The sequence below is a fragment of the Ornithodoros turicata genome, chromosome 1 (genome assembly GCF_037126465.1).
Source record: "Ornithodoros turicata isolate Travis chromosome 1, ASM3712646v1, whole genome shotgun sequence".
NCBI classification, from domain to species: domain Eukaryota; kingdom Metazoa; phylum Arthropoda; class Arachnida; order Ixodida; family Argasidae; genus Ornithodoros; species Ornithodoros turicata.
In genome coordinates, this window is record NC_088201.1 from 160,110,715 (window position 1) to 160,117,498 (window position 6,784).

A 6,784-nucleotide genomic window follows, 5' to 3' on the forward strand; every position below is an offset into this window, starting at 1 on the left:
CTCGGTAAATTTCCTCGACGTTAATATATCTATACAATCTGGCAAACTTATTACCGACCTCTACAAGAAGCCAACTGATAAACGTCAATACCTACACTTCGAAAGCCACCACCCAACTTTCCAAGAAAGGAATATACCGTATGGCCAATTTACACGCCTTAAGCGCATATGCTCTAACGACAATGATTTTCTTGAACGCGCTAGAGAAATGTCAGTTGACTTTCAGAAACGCAATTATCCGTCGAAACTGATAGAGGACGCTCTATTAAAACGTAGTTTTTTGCAGAGAGATACATTGCTCTCCTATGAGCCTATGAAGCGGCGCGATCATATCAATTTTGTCACCGTCTACAACAAAACATTGAAAAACGCTCGATCCATTTTTGAACGTCATCTGAACATACCGCACAGCGATGAAAAACTTAAAGATATTTTCCGAACTACTCCAGTTGTAACTTTCCGCAGATCTCGCTGTATTCGCAACATCCTCACCTCCTCCCGCTTAGTGCGACAGCAACCCGGTTGCTCTCCTTGCAATAAAACACGCTGTCAAACATGTCATTTCATAGACCCATGTACATCTATCTCTAGTAACGCTAATTCCTTTACATTCAAGATACGACACTCTTTACATTGCAATTCATTTAATTTATGCTATTTGATTATGTGCAAAAAATGCAACGTCCAATATATTGGTGAAACATCAAATTCCATGCGAGAAAGATTTTATGGCCACAAATCTGACATAATTAATAATCGCCCCACCCCTGTCTCTGTACACTTCAATGCATCGGGACATGACTTTAATACTCATCTCTCAATTGTACTCCTTGAATCTGGATATACAAATGACATAAAACGAAAAAATCGCGAATCCTACCTGATCTGTAAATTTTGCTCCCTTCAGCCGCATGGGTTAAACATATACCCTAGCCCGTTACAGTTGTTCAACTTTTAATTATGCTTTAAGTGGGTCGTCCTTCCGTTATCCAGGAAGTGTGGATGTTGAGGGTGGATGTGTTCGCCGGCCAGCCGGGGGGGGGGGGGGGGTTGAGTTGCATTTCATATATGATGTTTCTGTATGTTTCATCTATGTAGAACTTTCTGTTGCAAGATATTACAAAAAGCTGAAATACATTAATTAAATTGCAATGTTTCTCGCTTTGATTGAGTATTTAAGTTATGAACACAACAAGCATGTGTTACAGTCACTAAAGAACAGCAGTACAAACGGCTAAATGAAATAAGCCGGAATAATATCAGTTTCTAGCTGAAATGTGCTCCTGCAGAGTGAAAGATTGAAATGATAAAGTGATGCAATGCTGATTGATGATAAAAACTGAAATACTCACTCAGTGTCACGAGAAACCATGCAAAAGAGATGCCCCCTCCTGGGTCTTCTTGCAGAAAGTGATCCAACACCAAGGGTGTCTTGGATGCCTTTCCACACAACTTGGTCAGGAAGGATGGTGTGCCCAGAAGTGACCATCTCTGCTGGAACAGATTGGAACCGAACAAATTATGCAGGGTCAAGAACACGTTAAACATGTTCAACAATCATGACATCGTTCAAGTAACACCACATTGACAAGTCATACGCATATAAAGCACATGATATGTCATATACGCATGTTCTTAGATCTTTTCACCTAGAATACAAAATTTACAGCAGAGCGGTTTAGCATTCAGTATCTTGGAGCACTGAAGTATGCAAAGAAGTTAATCTAACACATCAGCGAGATAATTTACCTCCAGGTTATATCAGTGGGCATATGCGCACGGAGCTTGCTCAGCTTCTTTTAGCCGGCAGCAGCTTCAAGTAACGGTGACTGGAAATAGTACACAGGATCATTTCCCTTTTCGCGTACAATAAGGCAAAAGTATGTCTCTTCTGAGAGTACCTCAGGCAATTTTTTTTTTCACTGGTACCAGTTGAACTGTGTTATCGAACAGGGACCAGTGCAACCGGTTCCAGCTCAACTGGTACCAGTTGGGACAACTGGTCTCTGTTCGATAACACAGTTCACCCAGTCCCAGTTGCAACTGGTCCCAGCTGAGACTGGGACCAGAAATCAGTTGGGCCAACTGGTACCAGTTGTGACTAGGACCAGCCAGAAACCAGTTGGCCCAACTGGTTTCTGGCCAGTCCCAATCTGAACTGGTTTCTAACCGGTCGCAGTCTCGACTGGAGCTGGTTGCAAACCTAATTGTTGAACTGGGACCAGTTGAAGTGGTTTGACTTACAGTGGCCTGCTCGGACAGAGGCTAGCTGGTAGGCAACCAGTGCCACTTCGCAGGATCGCTGTTCCCAGCAACGACAGATCCAAAGAACTGCAATGCAAAATTACATTTTATTTGTAATCAAACATTGCACATATTCTAATGTACATGTAGCGTAACTATAACGTAATTAAACAAAAGCAGTAGAGGAACTACAGAGTTACATTGAATAGATAATATTTTATGGCTGATGGGTCCCTTGCTCGACTACCTTGTGGTCATCTTGAATCATTCAACAAAGTATGTAAGATGTTCTTAATAGCACACGATGGATCGACATTTTTCTTTGAGCCCAAGCAGCTTAAGGTTTCTGGAAAGTTGAAAAGGCACAAGTAAATATGCATTCAATTGCAACATGTAATTAGAGTGTGCAGTTAATTTGAGCAGTCGTGGCCCCCAAAAGCACGCAAATCTCTCAACATTTCTGCTGTGGAGTAGTTGGACATATCAACTAAGAGATTCGCCGGCTTTCGGGGGCAATGACTACTACTCATTGCCCCCGAAAGCCGGCGAAGCTCTTAGTTCTACGCTAGTTCGAGAACACCCGTGGTGTGAAGGATCTAAAACACGAGCATGAACGAAGAAATACAAAGACAAAAACACGAGAATGAAACAAGTTGCTGGTAACATTAACTAGCTACTCGTACATGTTACTCGTAAAACGGCATGCACTTACAGGTGCCACGAACCTGACGCGGAACAAAGAGATGAGGTTCTAGTAGAAGTAATATTTCTAAATGGTGCACAAGGGAAAAGCACTTAAGCATAGTACTCACGATAAAGCGGTATCCACAGTTGTAGTCCAGCTGTAATCCTATAACACCCGCCCGCACGGCCGCTGGCGCGCATTGTACTGTCGCACTGTCGTAACTTACATACAAATCCTTTCGATTATAAAACCAACGCCTGTGTCACACATCACGCTAATAACGAGCAAAAAAGCGTTGTACAGGCAAGCCGCTAAGCAAGCGACCGTTGCACAGTGAACGCATCATTCATCACGGGAGCAGGAACGCACAAAATACAAATATAAGAATTCTAAAATAACATTCGTTAACGCTAATGAAGTTTTCCAAAAATTGAAATATTATTCTTTTCTACTAATAAAATTACTTTAACTTCGCCTTGCAATCTTTATATTAACATGTCATGGCACTGAAACCGAAACTTTCCCCAAACATGTAAACTGGTCCAGTTCGAACTGGCACCACCTCACTTCCAGTTGCTCACCAGGCCAACTTCAACTGGTACCATCTAATGAAATACAATGCATACCAACACTGTGCCACCATATGCATGTATACACCCACAGAACCATTAACCGCCCATCAACATCCAGCGAACGTCAGGTTGTGGATGCTGGGTACGTCTCACGAACGTACACATTTGATCCCGGCTACGTTTTAACTACGCCCGTACTACCGTGCTAATCAAGAGAAAATTATGCGAAATGGACGTCGTAGGACCGCCGATGCGGATCCTCGAGGGACCTGTGGGGGATCTCTATTCCGGCCCCGTAGGTACCGCGCGCCTATGGAAATATCGTAATTTTAATCACGAGATAAACACAAGGACGCAAGCGTGCACCCAAAATACTTTATTTCAATGTGGACTTTATTTACATGTGCGTTCGTACATGCCTACAGACACATCAGCAGTACAAATAATGAAGGAACGTGACAAGGTGCCATATCCAGATCATTCCCGTTTATGCAGATCGTGGTCAATCGCCACGTTATGTAAACAAGAAACAAAAAACATCCATGTTACTCGCCGTATAATTAGCTGGCATCTTGCACGGAAGCGGCGCAACTGTATCCTCACGCTCCTTCGCGCCTTATGAATGGCTATAGGTCTCTCTATATTGTTCCTTTCTGTGTCTTCCGGCCTCTGGAACTCACTGGGAAACTTCTGCCGCTGAGGCACACTAATAAAAACAACAGACACAATACAGGCATAATCGGTCTCTGCTTATGGCACACGCGCATAACAGCGTTTGGCCAGACTTCCCGTTTACCTAGCATTCTTACCTGTAACGCATGAGACAGTAAATAATTCCAAGACTGCTCATACACTCTCCTCCCGCACTCTCTGAGGGACGCTGAGACGCACACAGTAATGAATGGCCGATGCTGAACGGTATAGCCGTTCATGTCTGGAAGATCATCAAGAACACACTGAGGGGACCACAAAATAAAGGTAGCACGCACGTGCTAATATGCTTATATTACAAGCTCAGGTAGGATCGATTGCATTTTTGTGCACTAGCCAGTGGGCTAAAGCGACTTGAAGAACAAAAGGGTGTAAAACGCGTGCGCTAACAAACAAAGGCACCACGGCCGCTTACCTGCATTTCAGTCATAGATAGTCGCCTCGATTTAGAATCCGTTACCTCCAAGGCATATGCACCTACCTCTTCACAAAATTCAAGCTGTACCGGTGCTGTTCGCATTGAAAATTACCGTATTCTTGCAAGCCATCGTAGACGCCACCATGTTTTTCCAGCCTCTCCAGCGCCGTTTCAAATCATCCGCACAACGGGCTATGGCATCACGTGACTCTCTCTTCTGCGCGTTGCGAAAAAAAAAAGCCTTATGCGCAGATTTCTCCTTTGGCGGCAACGCAGTCATACGACAGAGCGGGAGAGAAGAACGAGGTGGAGGGTGAGGAGCGAAAAGGGGTGCTCAAATGGCTCTTTGTGGACACAGTGCGGATAGGGTGCGCACGGTGTCCACAGGGTGATATATGTGGGACATCTGCTGATGTATGCTCATTGGAGCATCCTAACTGACGCGTCCAGGAGGCGTTCAATGGATGTTCACTTTAGACTGCAGATGCTCGGACCCTTGTCGGCTGTCCAGGGGCGGTTACTGGTTCTGTGGGCATGTACAGCTATCGGCCATTTATTAAAATTCACTGTTCCCAGCAAGCGTAGCACAATGTCTGATGTGAAAGTGTGGCAGACTTCCGTAATATCTACAGTCATTTGACCGTAATCAGGATTACGGGCACACTGCTGCCTTATTTACGTGATAACAGTCATAATAACGGCATATTTCATTGGTGCCGTATTAATTACACTACCTCGACCGTATTTCCAATTACAGTAGCATACCTGTTCTTTTTACGACAAAAAATAGATTTTGACCGTAAAATTTACGGCAATTTTTTACAGTGTACGCTGAGAGAACGGCATAAATGCGGGAGGCATTCACTCCACCACTGTTTTTCTGCTTATAACCCCAAGAACACAATGACCTCCTGGGTACGTCCGAGGAAAGTCATCGGCGGACAGGGATAACATCCCCAGGACTTCCCTACCAGGTCCTCAATTTGTTAGAAATGTGACAAAGTGAGACTCCCCGTCATATCCTCAGGACCTCCTATGGGAGCTACCAAATGACGTGGCTAGTACAGTTCTGGGAGCAAGCAGATACCTTAGTGAATTATTTATTTTGGGAAGTGAGGGCACATTTGCAGCACCCAGTCAGCGTGTGTGTGTTTTTTTATATATTTTCAACCTCGGTCACCAGCTACCATTCCTGGTTTCTCATCTGTATTTCGTTCAGCGTATTTCTCATCACAAACAATGAGTGTCACAGTTTAAAAGGCAAAAAAAAAAGAGATATATATAAAAGGCCCCTAGGTCACTAAAACCTGCGAAACCACTTAGAAAGGCATATGATGCAGCAGTTACTGAGGCCCAGTGCTCCACAGCGTTTCTTTTCCTCATTTCGTATAAATTTATTATTTCTTTTTTTTATCCTAGCCAGCAAGCGAGGCTTGCTTGCTTGCGTCACATAACACCAGTAAATAAAATGAGGTAATCCCTCGCTTGTGCAAGTTTCACGGAACAGCCGTGGTCCCTTGCATTACTGTGACACCTTTCACTAAAAGTCCTGACAAACTGCTCAAATGTGGCCTAATCTTGGTGTACTTATGTTTCAAAAACAATAAACAGGAACAAAAAGAAACAGGTTACAATTTCCATTCCACTCCGCATTCCGAGGAAAGCGCTGCCCCGTCGACGCATTTGGAGCTAGCAGACGACGCGCGGTTATCGGATCGCCATCTCTCCCGTCTGGTGGCGCTGCGCAGCCCCGTCGCCACCAGGGGAACGGAAGTGAGGTGAAGGCGACGGTAGCACAGCAACTTGGTTCGGTAACCCGCTTTTACGGGGGCTGGAGATATCAAACAAGTATGTCGCAAGCAGTACATCAGAGGAAAAGAAGCTTGATTTTTTTATCATGCATCACTCCACACTCTTAAAACAGAACTTCACCGCATATCATGCTCATGGTCAACAATGATCTCGAATGATATCATTGTCATTTGTTGAAAACGGGGGGGAGTACGCTAAAGTCACTCACGCCTTTTTTTGACAATTACACTGTCCATAAATGTCACAAAAAAGGCGTACGGCTACCATTTTCAACAAATCAGGGCGGATAACGATATCATTCGAGATCAGGGTTGGCTAGGAGCGTGCTGTTCGGTGACGTTC

At 44.3% G+C, this 6,784-nt stretch overlaps 1 long non-coding RNA gene across 1 annotated transcript; it reads right to left on the minus strand.

Annotated features, from left to right (window-relative positions):
• Positions 1-1,429: 1,429 nt before the first annotated feature.
• On the minus strand, positions 1,430-2,395 carry LOC135371984 (uncharacterized). The gene is made up of 3 exons (XR_010415743.1): positions 2,245-2,395; positions 1,750-1,829; positions 1,430-1,491 (listed from the first exon to the last, which is right to left on the minus strand). It is a non-coding gene; the product is annotated as an uncharacterized LOC135371984 (long non-coding RNA).
• Positions 2,396-6,784: the final 4,389 nt, after the last annotated feature.